The sequence below is a fragment of the Amblyomma mixtum genome, chromosome 3, assembly GCF_055824585.1.
Source record: "Amblyomma mixtum isolate Tamu chromosome 3, ASM5582458v1, whole genome shotgun sequence".
Classification (NCBI taxonomy): domain Eukaryota; kingdom Metazoa; phylum Arthropoda; class Arachnida; order Ixodida; family Ixodidae; genus Amblyomma; species Amblyomma mixtum.
The window spans coordinates 278,408,019-278,425,276 of NC_143014.1; the positions used below are offsets into that span (position 1 = coordinate 278,408,019).

Genomic DNA, 17,258 nt, shown 5'->3' on the forward strand with positions numbered 1-17,258 from the left:
TAAACAACTGTGCGCATAAGTTCGCTACAAAAAGGCATCTGCTGCCGCCGCGGTGGCTCAGTGGTTATGGCGCTCGGCTGCTGACCCAAAAGACGCGGGTTCGATCCCGGCCGCGGCGGCTGGAATTTCTTTGGAGGAGAAATTCTAGAGGCCCGTGTACTGTGCGATATCAGTGCACGTTAAAGAACTCCAGGTGGTCGAAATTTCCGGAGCCCTTCACTACAGCGTCTCTCATAGCCTGAGTCGCTTTGGGACGTTAAACCCCATAAACCAAACCAAACCATAAGGCATCTGCTGAAACACAAGACATTTAAACATCAGTATTATGACACATAAGCTGCAGAACAGCGTCTTCCTTTCAGACAAAACGTGCCTGCGGCCCTCCTGTCTTCACGTACTGCCGCGCAACGCAGCCGGAATTTTACTACAACAATTCAACAGGAAACTGTTCGGCGACAACAAAACGACACCAGCTTTGCAACCGCGGTCCCAACAGTTTTCCGTCGAAACAGAGCTGTCGCCTGAAGTGCGTGGAGACCAAGCGGCCAGAGAAGCCCTGCTTCCGTCCGGCCAGCTTCGTTATTTGTGTCAGGTGAGATTGCAAGCCAGCTCATGCGGTCACACACTTTAGATACACCAGCTGTCGGCTCCAGAGAACCAGTCACTGATGCGCTGCTAACTAACAAGCAGAAAGCCTGACTAGAGGCTAGAGTGCTTCGTGCAAGGCGAAGTTTGTAAGGAAAAAGGAACCCGCAACGGAGTTGTAGATAAAAAAAAATTGCTTGTCTTTTCTTCAGAGTAGTAGCTTTAAATGTCCATTTCACATTGGTCCCGGGGGTGGCAGAAAACTATAACTGATGGGGAGCCCTCGGGAACTAACGGGACCTCCAGGACCACTGAAAATGTGAGCTAAGGACGGAGTGCTCTCTAGGATGTCGTGTGGGGTCATGTTACCAGCAGCTGGTGCTCTGAAACGCCCACAGTTCAGCTGCGTTATCGTGCTGAAATAGAATCTCGCGCAGTGTATAATCTCTTGCACTGTATATAGAGAATTTAAAGCCGGATATGTATACGTGGAAAGGACACTAAGCACACTCGTTTTCACGTCCGTCTTTATGGCATTCTCGCAGTGCAGCGCACACGCTTCTCTGTCGGTCCAAATCACTAAACAAATAGCCTTGGCTGGTAGCGTCAGTGTTTCACGATTGTTTTTTACTTAGGGCGCCCTTATTATAGCGTGAGAACAACGCAGTGAGTTATGGAAAGGGAAATAATAGAAATAACATTTACAGACTGTAAGAGAGCAGCGGCTGTCAGGTAACAAGCACGAGTCATTTAGCACATCCTAACTAAAATAAGAATTCAAAATGGGCAGGGCCTTTAATGCGACGATAGGGCAACCAATGGTAGGTAACGGAGTTGATTCCAAGTGAAGGCAAGCGTAGCAGTGGGCGGCAGAAAGTCAGGTAGGCGGATGAGATTAGGAAGTTTGCGTGGATAAGGCACGGCGGCATGCAGCTGAGAGCCTGACGCAGAAAATGGTTAACTGATGGTCAGTGGGCGAGGTCTTTACAGTTGGACTGATTATTATTATAATATCGCTGCGGTTTCGCAATTATGTGCTATCAGTAATGGTGGCCGCATTACAATCTAATCTTAGGTGTAGGTTGTATACGGGAGAAAAAATAAATGTTCTCACTCAGGAGGGCAGGCGGCAAATTGAAGTTGACTACTCAGATTACTTTTTGTTATATTAAAGACTGTTGTTTTCTTAGGAAGATTTTAGGAAGAGTCAAGGCGTGGACTTGTACAATCTGCGGTTAATAAGCCTTTTTGTACAAAAATAAAAGATGGAGTCTAGTACGATATCAAAGACAAGCAGGTACTAATCAAGTCCCGATTCGAAACAAATCAGATTTCTGAGCATAAACTTTTTAGCTCCGGCTGTGTTAAATATTAAACGCATTCTTGCACTGTGGAACATCTTTTGTTAGTATCCTCCTCCCACTTAGGAAAAAAGAGCACAGCGCAGTGAACCTGGCAGCAAGCCTGCCCTCCATTTCGTTATCACAGCTGTCGTCGGGATAATTTCCGCTGCGCGTGCCCGGCGGTTTGTCTCGAACAAAAACGAAGAGTAATTTTTTTTTATTCGAGACATTTGCCATTAGGCATAATGAGAAAGGGAGAGAAAGTTAGAAGCAGAAGTGTAAACACGCCTTGCTTAAAAATTGGCAAAAGTTCTCGATAAAGCGATTGTCATGTGTCCACTTGCGATAGTAGCCTGCAGCATCCCATCGCAGGCCCACCTTCCGTAGAAAGCGCCGTCTCACTGAGGCTGTAGCCGGGTAAATCCACAGCAAATGTTTTTAAGGCGAAAGCCTTTAATGGGTCATCTTTGCCGTGAACAAAATGTGTCCCTCTTTTGAAGGGTGTCCACCGAGATATGTGAGACAGTTACTGCGTAATTTCCTTTCCTCAAATACAATTTTTATTTTCTTCATTACAGCCCGTCTTTCTCTTTCTTCTTTCACTCACACTTCCTCCTTTTCTGTATGGTGCGGTTCAGGTGTCCACCGAGGTGACAGAGAATTACAGAGCCATTACCTTTCCTCAAAAAGTGTTGCGTTCAAAGGGCAAGGCACCGCGACGAACTGGTGGTGGCGTTCCGTGGACTTCCTTGGAGCGCTACATCACGCTGTCGCGTTCCACTCATAAAGGTCAAGGCCCCCCCCCCGCGGTGGCTCAGTGGTTACGGCGCTCGGCTGCTAACCCGAAAGACGCGGGTTCGATCCCGGCTGCGGCGGTTGAATTCCGATGAAGGCAAAATTCTAGAGGCCCGTGTACTGTGCGATGTCAGTGCACGTTAAAGAACCCCAGGTGGTCGAAATTTCCGGAGCCCTTCACTACGGCGTCCCTCATAGCCTGAGTCGCTTTGGGACGTTAAACCCCAATAAACCAAACCAAACCGAATCATAAAGGCCAAGATTAAGCGTCGTTAATTGGAAGTTAATTAGTATTTAGTCATCAATCAGTCATTAACCATAATTAGTAATTTGGCATTGCTTAGTAACTAGTCATTAATTATGTGTGGCGATGTTCCACAGTGGTGACGTCACCAGTGCCACAGAGGGCGTCAAAGTGGCGGGGAAAACACTTTCGCCTCTACGCATTTTAGAGAGCCAAAATGCCACCTGTATTTTTCTTCAGACAGGTCGGGCGCAGCACCACAGTACGACATATGTCAGTCACTTCTAAACGTTTGTCACACCACCGATAATGCTCAGAGGGAGTCAGAGCCGCTCCTCAATGAATCCGGCGTGCAGATACCTCCTCTTCCCGAGTGAGGCTACGGGGGAGAAGCCTTTTTCTCGGAAACTTGGGACAGAACGAATCTGAGGGAAGAGGGAAAGGGAGCGAGATGTCTGATGTGTCAACGTGTGTCGTTGTATCCACATGAATATTATGCGGATAGTGAGCATGGCCGCGAGTTCAGTGTATACGCACAAGACAGGGGTATTTTGTGCATAGTTGGTGAATGGACTATGTAATTTGGAATGTGCGCCGGACAGCCTCAAGCTGATTAAGGGCCGCAAGGGAGTCAGTGTAAATGTGAAGAATATCGAAAGTGCGTACGAGTGGAAGGGAAGCAATTGCATTGTGTATCGCTTGAATCTCCAAGGCAAGGGGGCGCAAGGATCCACGCTATACGTAGGGCGGGAGTTCAGATGAGGATTGGAGGAACTGCGATGACTCCCAGCAGCGCTGTCTGTGATGCATCGGTGTATATTATGCACCTTGAAGGTAGATGCGCAGCTGACATCGGCGGCGAAGCAGAGGAGCGATTGTCTGTCAGTTGACAGTATGACCATGGAGGAAGAGTCTTCGAGTCTGTGTTCTCTATTCCTTTGCAGAAAAGACCCCAGCGATGTCCTCCGCTGGTACTTTGATGGAAAACGGTGCCTCCAGCGGCGCTCCCGGCCAGACCGATGTCCGTCGCATGGGAGGCAGTTGTTCACCACTGCGCAAGACTGCAGGAGGAGGTGCGAAGCAGCGAATTCCACCGAATGCCGTGCCCCAAACTCGACGGCATGCGGGTCCCCGCTGAAGGGCGCTTATTTCGCACACAGGGAGCCGAAAACGGACCTGTTCCGCTGCATCGGCATGTCGTCCATCGCAACCGGACGCACCGGGAACGTCTGTCTCAAGGGAGCCAACCGATTCTCTACCCTGCAAGCTTGCAGAAAGGCCTGCGTTTACGCCGAGAGATAATGTGTGGCGTTAGTGGACGTGTGAAATACAAGATGTCTGCGGGCGGGCCTCTTGCGTGGTCTTCTGGAACCGTAACACACGGAAACGGTATTTGGATGCACACACTGCAAACCGGAAAACTCCCAGATAGGAGTAAATGGCTCATCGCGTAGCGCACTCCCGAAAAGGGGTTTTATATACTCCTCAGAATAGGAGTATATCATCTACTCCTCTGTTTCAAGGGGTACTTTCGGAGTGCTAGAAGGAGTAAAGTGTTACCGCTCTGCAGACGGGAGTTTATTTAGGAGTAAATTTGTGATCACGAAGGAGTATTATATACTCCTTAATAGAAGTGTTATATACTCCTTTGCAGCTACCTTTATAGTACATTTCAGGAGTACGTGCCTGTTCCTTTTAAGTAGTTTTGACAGGAATTATTTTGAGAAATTTCCCTTACTATAGGGTTACATTTATGATTCACAGACGAGTATATTATTTCACTTGATGTGGAAGCCGATTTGAAATAAAGTATTCGTATGGAAGACTCATTTTAGACCTTGATATTCCAGGATAAATGCGTCGATGAAATTACAGTGATTTATTTCAAACAATATTTTATTGGGTACAAAACATTTGAGACATGTGTTCGGCAGCTTGCTTTCGACGGTTACAGAGAACCAACGTCTTGGCCTCACTAGAAAAAAAGAAGAGTGCCTTAACCCACGCTTTCTTTGGGTACAGAATTGAAATACCCAAAGGAATTAAAATAGAGATGCCACACTTGACAGCAGGGAGGGAACCTTGAAAAGCTTTGCTGTCAACATACAGGCTCCTTCTGAAAGAAAGACTAGAAAAAAAAAGTGCATCAGAGGAATTGCACCTCTAAGCTTGAAGTATGACGTGCTTAAAGTGTAGAAGTCAAGGTCCCAAAGCAGTTCAGAGTGCACTTTTAAATAAAGTAGGTATTATTGAAGTTTAAACGTTTTTAATGACAAAAGATTAGCTAGTAGAACATAGTAGGTAATCAACTAGCTAATACATACCTGTACGCTGTCGGATGACAGCTGCTAAACGCGGTTTTCAGGGAATCACAAATTCCAGAGAGCCGCTTTCGTAAACGTTAAGGCAATACGGCGAATGGGAAGAAGCATCGATAGGGAACGTTTTTCCCGCAAAGCATAAAACTGAAAAAATAAAATGATCTTACTGAGGCACTTGCGCATTCGCGCTGCCTTTGACTGCGTTCCTGCACTGAAAGAGGCCTTCTGATATAATTTTCTTTTTGACTTGTCAGAGGTTCCTCATGCTTTTCAGGCACCATATCAGAACCAATTATTGAAATCAGAACATGCAAACAAAAGACAGCGCTTTGCATACACGCAAGGGAAGCTTACATGAAATTTCCCTGATGGGAGAACCCGCAGCACTTGCAGGACGTCATTCTGTGTATATATAGGTCAAAGGCAGGGCATTGTTAGGAATAGAAAGCTACCACCAGACCCACCCTCCCGCCGCCACCTGTCTTCTGTTAAGCTTTGCCCTCACATTCGTGGCCAGAGTTCAAAAGAAAACATTCTACACAGGTCTATCTGGCTGCGAAAGGAATATACCTTAAGTAGGAAAGAACGCCAACCAAAAAAAAAAACGAAAAAAAAAACACGACGTTTCGGAATCTTCTTGGTTCTTTCAGCAGGTGTGCCTGCGAGCGAGTCACATATCTTGCCTTTTTTAAGCCATCGGCTAGTCATCCGCCGGGTCACTGGTCGTAGACAGTTCATGCAAGAATAGTTCCCTCGAAGTCAGTCTTGTCAACCCGCACTTCCTTCCTTGTTTATTTGTTTGGCATCCGCTTTGTGCTGCTTCGGTTTTTCTGGGAAATGCTTGCTTTCGCCAATGTACTACGTCCAGCACGAGCAGGGGTTCTTGTACACTGGCGTATGCTTTATTCTTTTTCTTTCTCTGCCTTCCCGGGATCAGCAGTATGAACCGGAACGCTTGCCTCCACGAGTTTCACATAATGGAATGTGTCCGCAAACTGCCCGCGAAGTAGAAACTTCTTTTCACATTTTTCAAATGCGAAGAGCTTACAAGATCTTACAGGATCTTACAGGAACTAGACGCCTAACGATCCAGAAAGGCAGCGCTCAGTATGGTTGCCACCTCATGTCCGCTGCCGAAAACGCTGCAACGTTAAGATGCCACCAACTCGGAAAATGTAACAGTTTAGCTAATCTCCTTGAGCGCTAAGGCGTCGCCATGTCCTGTGCTATGACTGAAAAGAATAAAATCGCTTGCATTGTTTGCATAACAAGGCCCTCTTAAAACACAGGAAAGGAAGCAACCGATTAGGGCAGGCAATGTTTTGTTCTCAGCACTGTTCGTAATAACGTGACAAAAATTCACGGACCCCAAGGCTGTGCATTTTCACCTGTCATTGCCTGTACAGCTTTTTCATATTCATGGGGCGTGAACGCATGAAGAAAATTTGGTCCCTAGAAGAACTGACCGTACTTCCAGTTGTACATGCTAGCGTAACAGCCACGACTGCAGTGCCGCACTCTTTTTTCAGCCGCATGCAACAACAAATTTCTCAGATACTTACTTCACGACTGCTGTGTGAGTTGGCTCCACCGGACCACGATGAAGCATTTGCTGTTTTCCTGTTCTCGTTAAGCCTTTCATCTCGGCGCACCCGTGGTTCACAGCAAGTCTACGCACACTGAAAAGGGAGCGGCGTTAACTGCATGCGCGTCTGTGGCATCAAAGGAGAGTTTAATGCTGCTTACCAGTACACACGACGATGATAATCCTGTCTTTAGTATTCTTGCAGTACAGCGAAAGAACGAGGGGCCGACGATGTAGAGAAAACTGATGCGTCACACACACACACACTGCCATGTAGGCGCGGCGAAACGGCAGCAGCCAACACTTGTATGCTGCGTAGACAATGAATGACCAGCCGCTGCTTCTGCACGTATTGCTGGCTTGAGTGAGACGTTCATTGCAGCACGTTGCTGCTAAGGTCGATCATGTCCAGTCTCTTACGTCACGACAAGAGCGCGCTAAGGAGTGGTGGCAAACTGGCGGCTGCGGGGAAGTCGACGCGTCACACACCGCCATGTTGGCTCGACTGAGCTCGGCTGGCTAAGCCTCTCGCGGACTGCCGTCGCAGGCGATGCAACACCAAGCGTTCTCCGAACACATTGGAGGCTTCACAGGCACTGTCTGTGGCGCTCATTGGTGCGCGAGGCTGCAGCGATTTGGTGTCTCGTAACATGACAAACATGCGTGAAGCATGAAAAGCAGAGGCGAGAAGCGAGCAGGCAGCGATTGCGCAATTTTCAGTAAGGAGTTTAAAAGCGGACACTAGCCATTTATACTCCTATTTGGGCTTATTTGTGTTTACAGTGCAGAAGCAGCGCATAGGGCTTTTGATGTGCTGTGTTCGACATCCGTCACGATCACACATTTATGTAATGCCGCAGTCATTTCAAAATGGACCGCTTACGGAAAAGCGTGCACTGGGGAGAACAAGAGTACAATATATTGAATCCGCCTAGGAGATTAGCACAAAGGATAAGTTCGTGCATATACAGCTACCCTGATCATACCAGCAAACGAACAAATTTAGATTGTGCTAACTTCTTAAAACCAAACCAGGCAAGAGAAGTACAGATAATAGAAAGTTTGTGCACAGCGCCATCCGTGTTACGCTACCCCGATCCGATTGCACAAGGACCCGGTTGCGCCTGCGCAGTGACAAGGGTGCGCCGGAAGCTGGCACTCGGGCCATCTTGCACTCGCAGTTGGCGCCTCAATGAAAGGAATTGTGGTAGCGGAATGCCGATCATTCTATTCTAAAATGCACTACTCCTACAAAGCACTTACGTTAGCTTTTACAGTGTAGCACTTTGGTACGAAGTTGGGGTCTTCTCGTTGACGTGGTTCGCAATCCGAGTTTCGTGGAGCCGCCGCATGGCGCGCTAGTCGCCCAACCACGCGACAGTGACGTCACAGCTGGCCATGGGCCGGTTGAAGCAGGGCTTGAGTCATTCTCTCCTGGCGTGGAAGAAGACGGCGCTACCTAGTTGGATAAGATAAGGCTGCTCTGCGTCTCGCGCGTGATAGAGAGAGTAATCTTTAGCCCGCGCGGATCCGCAGTGCTGTGCCACAAAATCGACGCAGCAACGGCACGCTGCACAGGGCCGTCTGCGCATGCGTAGACAGCCTTTCAGCCACCGCTGATTTTGAACATAACGCCAATCGCGATTGGCATAGGATAGGGCTAATTGGAGAGAGATTAGAGAGTCCTTTGTCCTACAGTGATGACGTCATAAGCGTAAACGTCGTCAGTTTTTTTGCTTACCAACTTGGTAATTAACACGTTTTCCTGCGTCCTGACGTATGCCGCCCATAAAACGGCAATTTAAAGTATTGTTGCGATTAGTTATGACTGGTTATTCGGGGTTTAACGTCCCAAAGCAACTCAGGCTATGAACGAAAAATTATTGCTGTGAGGCTATGCAGAAGCAGAATTCTTATAAAGTCAAAATTAAGCAATAGCTCTAATTTTGTAATGATTGTAAAAACCCAATACCATCCCGGCACGACGCCCAGCTTTGCCAGTGACGCAAGTGAGTCAGTTCACGCAAAATAAACCACAGATGGAGCGAATTCGAGCCGGCCGTGTGTGTTTGGGCGGATGCGCTTCGCCCAATGAGCCACCCACCCGACTGTAGAGAGAACAGCTCCAGCATGTCAAGCTGCATGATCCAAAACATAATGATCCACGCTCAACGGTGTGCTGTCATCGAACTACTACCCCACGACTCCCTGGCCATCTCGGCAGACTCTCAGCGCGTCGACGATCAGCGAGCAACGAGCGCTATTCTCGAAGTGTCACAGTCTTCGGGAGTACCACACCAGGCCCTACGATCAACGGACTCCCGCAACGGCGGAGGCATACCACGTGTATCAAGGCGAAAGCCTTTAATGGCTCATGCTCGCGGTGTCCGTCCATGCTGGCGGTGCCCATCCGTGCGCTGGAATCGTGCGAACTGTGGCCTCTCCTCCGCGCGGCGGCGCAACCTACTTCATTCATTTTCTTCAATACGGCCCCTCTTTTCTTCTTTCACTCGCACTTCCTTCCCATACAAACGGATGATGGGTGTCCACCCAGATATGCGAGACAGTTACGAGTACTGCGCAATTTCCTTTCCTCCAATACAATTTTCATTTCCTTCACTACGGCCCCTGTCTCTCTTTTTTCTTTCACTCCCACTTCCTCCCTTCCTGTACGGTGCGGTTCGGGCATCCACCGCGATGGTTGCTAGGCAACGGCTCATACGGCCGCATCAACTGCACAACAGCGCAATTCAGGCGTCCGCTGACCCAGGGAGCCAGTTTGCGCACTTCTTTTCCTTAAGGCGGGGGTACCACGGCGGCCATCTTGGACAAGACGTTAGTTCAACCACCAGGGCGGCTCCACTTGTCCGTGGAAGCGAAAAAGCGCTCCTCCGAGACGGTCTGATCCTCCTCTCTGCGTTACCTTGACCTCCTCTCGCTCGCATGGTGGCAGAAGGAGGCGGTTAGTCACGGAGGGGGGATAGACGCCCCGACAATGACGACCGACTGCGCTCGAACGTGTTTGGCACACTCGTACTGCTTCTTTCGCCCCCACGCACCCCTTTACCGGCCCTGCCATGGTGCCTGGCGATTCTTTTTTAGGAGGTACTATTTCGTATGTGACCTTTTGCGGGGCTAGTTGATGTGACATTGTGTTCAGTTGGAGTCAGCGCCCGTCCTGTCCGTCTTTCTGTGTGTTTTGTGTAGAATTTAGCGCTGTGTTTACTTTCCTGAACACAAAGTCTCTATATCTTTGACATTTACAGAAATTATATTTTGTTTCCATTTTTTCCAGAGTTGTACACGTTGTTTTGTAGTTATTCTTTTCTCACGACCCTGAAAAATATTTTGATGACTAGCAGCGGCAGCCACGGCAAACAATATTACAAAATAAAGCTTCGTAGGTTCCACTGGCATCCATAACAAAGGGCCACAAGACATCTATGGGCTATGGCCTTCGTAAAACTATGGATGATGTCGAAATGAATGCAGCGGAATAGTAGATGACCTCTTGGTTTCAAAGGGCGGTTGCCATGTGTGTTGTCACAGCCTTTTCTGCCGTCAAAGGCGCGTGGCGCGTAGCTTGTGTGCTATTGATTCCCGTTCGCCATGCAAACGTTTATTTCGCAATTCCAGGAAAAACACCTGGAGGGAAACATCAACCCGAGATTTCGAAGCATGGCGAATGTTTTTATTGTTTACTCACACACTGCCAGTGCTATGTAGAATTCTAAGAGAAAGCTGATATGGTAACAGTAAATAAGAGAAAAGTGGCAGAATAAGGCGTATCAGAAAGGTACAAACATATTGCGTTCAAGTCGTTGGGTCAGTACCTGCGGAGAGGAAAAGAAAGCAATATCACAGTGTGTTAGCCCCCTTCATCTCCCACCCGTTCCCGATAATAGCTTGGGAGAGGTAGTCTGTGACGTTGAGATGCGTTTCAAGTAATGCTGAATTTTTTTTTCCGCCCGCGCATCCATGCATGATAACAAAAATCCCGAAAGCGCTTACGGCCGCAGCCGGCAACATTCTTTTCGTTCACTTTTTATTGTCAAATAAACTACTACCACCACCAAGGTTCGAAAAACGAAAAGGAAACACTGCCTGTGAAACTTCGACTGGAGACTGCGGGACATAGCTGGCAAGAGCTAATAAGTACTCATTACAATCGCGTCGAGTTTCTCTCTACTGTGGCCTTAGCATAGCATTTCCATCCATTCATTGGAACTGCATTTTGTTGCCACATGAGGCAACGTTCCTGCTTTTCTGATATCGTTAGTGATCAGCACGAAATTCTGATAATTCCAACAGTTCTGATTGCCTGCTGTCTTGTGAACACGGATGTGAGCGTGCGGCAGCATCTGTCTAGAAAATAAGCGATCGAATGTGGATATTGCACTACCCCCCAACCCCCTCCCATCTTTTTGTACTGGCACTGTTTGTGTATTAAATTTGTATATTAAAAGGCTCATTTTTTCTCCATTCCGGGGAATGCCGGAAGTCAGAGCTATACGCACCGTGGTAGTCCTCTAGCTGATGTCCGCAAAATCAGTGGACTTTTGCTTTCACGTCACTTTTCAACTGAAATCGCTTCTGCTGCTCTGTTTCGTGTTTGCTCTAGCATAAGAAAACATTTTGTGCTCACGCTGAGGTCTGGGGCAAATCGATCCTTGCACAATAAGTGAATTTCGGTGATAGGTAGCGGAAATTCGCAGATCTGGCCTCCCAGTGGTCTGCATTGTCCAGGAGCCGATGCGAAATATATGGCGGCGTTTCAGGATAGCGCTTCTCAACCGATGAGCCATAGCGCGAGGCAGGGGTGCAAGATCGTGTCTTCGCCCTAGGATAATCATCTCTGGCCGCCTCCTCTCTCGCTACTCACAGCGTTCCCTGTGCTCCTTCTAACACGGAGCGCCCGGCAGCTCTCTCGCTGAAAAAAAAAAAAATTCTTTTAGAATAGCTGTGGAAACTGCGCAACGGAACCGGTTGTCAGAGCGTCAGCCAACGCAGGGTATTCGTCCCGTGGATACATGAGCCGGACAGAAGTCGAGTTGAGTCCGCATTTTGAGGGAATGTGAAGAAAAAAAATCGAGGAAGAGAGTAGAGGAGTCTCGGTTTTCCTTCTCAAAAGTTGCTCTTTCGAATACTCAGCTCGACCTGCGCTCTGATCGCATTTCTTTTGATCGTGATAGTACGTTCAAAAAGCGCTTGAGTAAGAGGCCTCAAGGGTCCAACTGCAGTCCAACTGCAAATTTTGCAGTAACACTTATTTCGTCTATCGTGTTCAAAAAACTGCGCGAAAAAATACCCTGGAAGCGAGAAATAAATACGCCAACTGGCAGTATGGTTTTATTTTTTTACTTTTTCGCGAAGTGTTGCAGTCACCTGATGCGCTAACCCCTGCGCCTTGGCAGTGACACGCGGTACGCCGGAGTCTCTAACGTCATGTGCGAGCCATCTTGGGCCGGCACAGCAGCATACTCGACATTCGTAGCGGCAACTATTTTTCTGAAGAAACATGCCTGTTCCAAAAGAAACAACAGTGGAGCGAAGGCATAAGTCTAAACAGATCATATCAACATTTTGAAAAAATAACATAATCTACCAACCACGCGCACAGATGTCGAACCTGCTTCTTCAGCCACACCTGACTGTATAGTTGTTATAAAGGTTATTCACGTGACAAAAGCGTGATAAGCCACTTGCCCAGAAAATTTGATAATGGCATCCACTCCAGAGGCACACGAGGGGCATAGTTTGTCAGTACCCTCCAGTTGATGCCTTATGAGCACTGTTAGGGCACCCCTGTTGGCACCCTCATTTTTTGTACGATGTGCACGTTGATCGGCTACCGGGATACAGGGTTGCCACAAACGAGCCTCCTAGAGCCCTCAAATCCTCAATAGTCCTGGAAGCCAGGCTAGTCGAGGAAGACTGCATACTACATGTCTACTCGAAACGCAAAGCTCAACTTAGCAACTAATTTCTCATGATGAGAGCTGTGCCCGCTTCAGCACTCCTGCGTAACACAAAAACTGCAGCAACTAAAACTCTTTATTATGAGAAATAAATAACTATCCAAAAATATAAAAACCGGAAAAGAGAAACAGACAATAAAGTGGCTGGACTACCAAATGTTTATTCGCAAGTCTGGGGCTCAAATATATACAGGGCACTCAGTCACACGATCCGCGCACAACTGCTATCACATCAACCCTCCTTCGTGGAATCACAGTTTGCAACGACTTCAGCATCTTCAATCTGACCGTCGATCTCCAAGTTCCGGTTTCCTGCTTATTGTACAAAAGTATCTTTGCAGAAGCGGCGTCAGAAAATCATGGCAAAATACAGTGATATACAATAAATCGCCAAAAAGAACAACAAACAAGAAACAACAAAAGCGACAGAACGCTTTCAGCGCATAACAATAAATCCATAACACGCAGAAAGGACTTCTTTATTAGAAGTCATTTGCTATCAAGGCCTGGTGATTATGAAAAAAACATATAATGAATGCGGGTTACTTATTTCGAAGAGCAGCAGAACAATCACTACAACATGCGGCTCCTTTGCAATGAGAAAAGCCCCAAAGAACCTCGCGCGCTGTCTTATTCGCGACTCCTGCCAAGAACCTTGATGCTGTCAAGCGCCGGCTCACATTTCCACTCTGCGCAGTGAAGAGGTAAATTAGATGCAGTTCCCTTTTCTAGCGATTTTGAGTGCTCTCATGCTGCGAATTTCATACACCACACCAACTGCAAAATCCGCAAAGCATTCACCATGCCTCTTTTCGCACTGGTGCTTTTTCTACGCCCATTACGTGTGCACAAACCGCTGAGCTGTCTCGTGGCCGAGAAAGGTTGCAAGCCGGCACGAAGGTACGGAAGTAGTCTGCATGAAAAATAAGCGGAGGCGTTCTACTCCAAGACTATTCTGTGGCGGAGCGACAGCGTGTCGTCAGCAATGTACCATGTATTGAAGGAGACTGATCTTTGTCACTGCGCAGTGGCAAGTGGGCTGGTCATTGTTCGGGCTCTGGTACGAAGTGGCGAAGGAAAGCAGTCGGGGCGACGGTCAGTCAAGAAAGCTTTTTATGCGCTGATTATGGGGTAAACCACTCCTGCCGTCACGAGCGCAAAGCCAGTTTCTTTTCATTTCCTGCCTAGCCTCTGCTGCCTTGCTACAGAAGGTCGGCTGCGAACCCCTAAATTGTACTATTGTACTTTCTCGATAGCTCCCTAGGAGTACTCTCGAAGTTACATGGCGACATTTCAAAGGTTTTTCATCAGCGGAAACATGGCTCTGTTCGTTTAGCAATTACATTTGCTATGAAATATTCTCCAAGTATTTGCGAAAAGAAACTAATTTTCACAATGTGCTGCAGCACCGATCGTCACTACCTGCAACACCCATCGTCACTATCATGATTTTCAAATAGCACCTATTTTGCCATGTGACAGCGCAATGGAAGTGCCATTCGTTCATGGGGAGTGCACTTCGTGAAAGTATCACTAAAGTTGCCCGTGTGACAGGGGTATAAATCCCCGCACGCACGCGCACAAACACGGAAAATGGCACGGTTTCAAAAACAGCTTTGACTTGTGTGATCATACACGGTAAACCATTTTTGAAAAGTCACTAAATTGCATTTGAAAACTATCAAAATGTAGCAATTACTACTCAAACATGATGCCACTTCATTTTCAGAAATTAGGGTTTAAAACCGTTAATTATCGTCACGTATATACAAGTACGCTGGACGAAGTTCCTACGGTAAACTCATATTTCTGGATTTCCTGCAGCGCACACACACCCCCCACCCCGGCGGCGCAACATGTAGGCTCTCAGCCGTCATTTCTCTTCACTGCTGCCGAAAAAAAAAATCGACTACACGCCTTTCCGGGTGGACGGTCGCTTTTAGATAATGGGACTCTGACAGCTAGGGGGATAGGGGAAATGAACAATAACGCCCCTGCACACTGCTTTGTTTTCTTTCTCCACATGGACTCAACAAACGCACTCGCGCAAGGCTCGCAAGGCCTCGCGTATTTGTGTGTGTGTAGCTATTTTCGTCTTGTTATATGTCCGCAGCTGCATCCATGAGCAGGCATACCGGGCAGTGTACATTCCCCCACCCCCGCAGTTGTTGACCGAGCAAGCGTCGTTCCTGGAAAGAAACGCGCAACGCACCGCTTCACCACGACGGTGAGAGCAAGGGTTCGGTGCCGCGCTAAAGATTTTTATTACAAACACCACTGCAATGCCTACTCCCGTAATATCTTAGAATTTCATGAAATATTCAGGAAAATAGATGTCTGTGTAAATGATGGCAGATTTTTTTCACGTTTCATGATCATGCACACAAAAGCAACCGCTGTGGCAAATGCTATTTCAAGGCCGGAATGCGAAGACAATGCAAGCATGCTGCTGCTGTATGCTTTTTTGTAAACAAGCATGAGGAACCGTCCTGAGCAAGAGGCTGAAGCGTTCGTCAGATCTGGTGAAATGTAGAGTTCCGGCCCCTTCCAGTTAGGTTTTTTTTATAACCACGCTAATGAAAATCTGGCCGTAAATGTTTATCAGGTAGACAAGCACCATTTTTAAAATATTTATAGTCTTTCTTCTAATTTATGAATACGGATCGACACTAACGTCATTTTATGTTCCCCGCTTTGTAAACCAGGTCAAAAAACAATTTGCCATGTAAAACCTGCTTCCCGCATAACCTTGCTGAATTATCCTGAAGTCCTTGATGGTGTTGGTGAGAGGGCTTCGAAATCTGCTGAAAAATAGCTCTTAGACGAAATGTTTTCACCAATGTCATCCACAGACCACGCAGCCAAAGGACTTCATACCGGTTTCCAAGAAATTTCACCGGAAGCTCTCGGCCCCTCGTGTTCACGGAACTATCCTGAGTAGTAGTAGTAAGTGGCTTTTATTGTAAATGAAAAGGAAGGTAAAAGGTTTCTTGCCAGCACCGGCATCTGCTATCATGTCTAGAAGCACCTGAGCTGGGGCTGGGGGAAGGAAATGGAAAGCGAGATGAGAGTGAGGGGGAAAACAAAGGGTACAGAGAGAAGGGAAGAGGAGGGAATACCTTCCCACCTGCTTGTATTTCCATTACGCGAGGCGATACAGCCAGTGGGGAGGACCGTGAAAGGTTTCAGCAGCCTCGCGTTGCAGGCGACCTGACACGTGAGGCGCGCACTTCGGGAGAGGGCGAGCGCGCTCTCTCTCCCTCTCTCACACACACACACCACAGACACTATGCTCGCCCGCTCCGCAAGTTCCCCCTCTCACTCGCATGCACCAAGCTGCCCCGCATGCCCGCAGCACAATTTTCTCCATTCTTGACCGGAGCGGAATTCCAGCCATGACTAACAACGAGGGACACCACCCCTTTTGAGCACCCGCGAGCAGGTTGGCACGTGCACATAGAGGAAGTGCCAGCGGTGCGAGCAGCAAGCGCACCATAGCAGACTTCCATATTTATGCAACTCACCTACTACTATCTAGACACTACACGCGCATTCGTGCAGCGCCATGCGCAGTAAATGTCGCTGTACCATTGCGGAGCAGCTCTTCCGGAAACCGCGCCATTTACAAGAGCTAGTTTTGAATCATAATACCCTGTAGCCGAGACTGACAACTAATTGCATTTCTAACGATTTCGGTATCCGTGGTTTGCACACCACTGAGAGAAGGTACTGGTATTTCATGCAGTGCGAACAATGGCAAGAGATACTGGCATTGTTTTTGCTGCATTGTGCGCGTGCATATCACCAGCTACGCTCCCATATACATTTCAAGAATGTTATCCGTGCATTCTTTTTTTCTTGCAGTGTGTGATTGACATATAATTTTGGGGGCATGATTTTGCATTCACTACAATGCTAGTGAAATCGCACTGTCCACACATGCACTTCGCCACTGGTAGAGGCAAAAGCGGAAGGCTTCATTCACTTCCATTGATGTGCATTTTCAAAAGACAAACGCATGTTCCTTATAAAAACAGGACCATTTTATTGCAACATCTGCTAAGCACGTTCAGATGCCTTGCACAACTCCCCCGCACATCATGGTGGCTGCCTGAAAGCAAACAATCCATACCAATGTCATATGAATAAATAAATAAATAAATAAATATGCGAGTCTATTTTCAGGAAGTGACAGGAAATGTCAGTGCTCAAAAGCAACACAAGTTTTGCTCTCTGGCCCCTTTTCAACACTACAGACAATAAAAAATGAGAAGTTGGGCTTCTTCGACATCCCTAAATTGTACTTCACGATCGCAATAAACCGGGATGATTAACTGAAGAGGTATACACACAAGCAACTTATTCTTGCAGCGAAGTAGGAGAAGAAAAATTTACTTGCAGTGAATA

The 17,258-nt window shown here is 47.5% G+C and overlaps 1 pseudogene; it reads left to right on the forward strand.

Annotated features, from left to right (window-relative positions):
• The window catches only part of LOC149354988 (uncharacterized), an 8,484-nt pseudogene extending 4,215 nt beyond the window's left edge, over positions 1-4,269 (forward strand).
• Positions 4,270-17,258: the final 12,989 nt, after the last annotated feature.